Here is a 1786-nt window from a genome sequence, read left to right on the forward strand (position 1 = left end):
CGGCGTTCATCGTCGTGTGCGAGGCTTTCCTCCGCATCCGGCCCCACTTCGGCCTGTGGCTGAAGACCTTTAATGTCAAGCCGAAGGTAGTAGGCGGCCAACAGGCAGAATGTGGCGGAGCCATGGTGGGCAAAATGCCCAATGTTACATGGCTCGAGGGCTCCTTCGTGGAGACCATAAAGGGGTGGCAATCGGGGTGGTTCTACATCACCGAGCCGCGCGACACCAACTGGGTGGCGGCCCCAGAGTTTCGATCCGGAATCCCCACGCGGCTCGCTTCCTGGAAGGAGAAGGGCCTGTCCTGGGGCTCATCGGTGGAGCTGGACGGACTCCAGAAGTGTATCCGGAACATGATAAGCAAGAAACTCAAGCTTGTCAACATAGTCCAGGTCATGCTCTTCCGCCGGATCCTCCCGTGTCAACAACGGGCTTTCAACTTATGGGAGTTCGACCCGGCCCAGCACCAGACTCTACGCGAGCTCTTCGACACGACGCATAAGGACATCTGGAAGGTGCTGTTCAAGGGCGCCGAGGTCCCCCCTCCCCTTACCGAGGACCGCGGGCTAAGCGTGACGCGCCCTGCGAATCCGGTAAGTTCTGTACATCTTGTAGGGTATTTTATTTTCCACCATGTGCGGGATCTGAGCTCCCATGCCTTTGACAGGACTGGGTGGAGACATCAGAGCAGATTGACTGCCCGGCCCCTCTGCCCAAAGACCCTGCAGACGCTCTCCTGACGGAGATGCGGACTTTGGCTCCTTATGAGGTGCCGGAGAAGAAGATCAAGAAGAAGGCCACGGGAACCCGAAAGAGTTCCCGGCGCCAGGTGGTATCGGACTCATCGTCCGATAACTCCCAGACGCCCTCCTCCCGTGAAAACGAGGGGGAGGAAGATGAAGATTCTCCCCCTCCAGCCGGGGGAGACAAGAAAAGGAAGGCCGCCCCAACCGGGGAGGCCGAAGGGTCCAAGAAGGGAAGGACTCTCCTTCCGGACTGTTCCACCACCGCCGCCGACAGCGAAGACGAGTGGTTACTCAGGGCCAAGCCCCTGGCGAAGTCGTAAGTATTCGGATACCAGAGTAACTCATAGCATACTTTTATTGCACTGCTTCTCCTAACGTCGAATATGATCATGCAGTCTGTCCCGAGCCCGTATCGACGTATCCTCGTCGGACGGTTCCCTGGACTCGTCGGATATGAATAGTGAGTCACTTCCAACCGCCTCCTCTCCTCACCTTACGGACAATGTCGAGGTATTGTCTCAAGGGGCACCGAACCGGGGGGAGATAGTCCTGGAGGCACCTCAAGGCGACCTTCCGGACTCCAGGCGCAAAGGGAGCAAGACTCCCAAGGGCTCCAAGTTCGGCCCTCAGCCGAACACCGCGCCGGAACCTCCAGTGATTCCGGACTCCGGCAGGCGGCCCCCTTCCAAGAGGGGCAAGCCGCCCGTGCCGGTGACCTCTGTCCATCCAGAGGCACCGGACAACCTGCTGGGAGAGCTTCGCGCCGCTTCCATCGACGAAGAGCACCGCACTATTATGAGTGCGGTGATCAAGAAGGTTCAGTCCGCCAAGAGCGGACTGACTGAAGCCTGTGCCGGCCTTCTAACAGGCTTTGAGGTAAGTATTTAAAATATAGGAAAATATTACCGCATAGACAGTAGCCCCTGATGCTCTGTTTGGTCTTCACAAAGAAAATCCGAATAGAGGATCAAATAATATGTGCAGGAGTCTAATATAAGTATGTCTATATGCGTATGCAGGCTTCGCTTCTAACCTCTTCCGCA

The sequence above is a fragment of the Triticum urartu genome, chromosome 5A (assembly GCF_056163025.1).
Source record: "Triticum urartu cultivar PI428250 chromosome 5A, HENAU_Tu73, whole genome shotgun sequence".
NCBI lineage: Eukaryota > Viridiplantae > Streptophyta > Magnoliopsida > Poales > Poaceae > Triticum > Triticum urartu.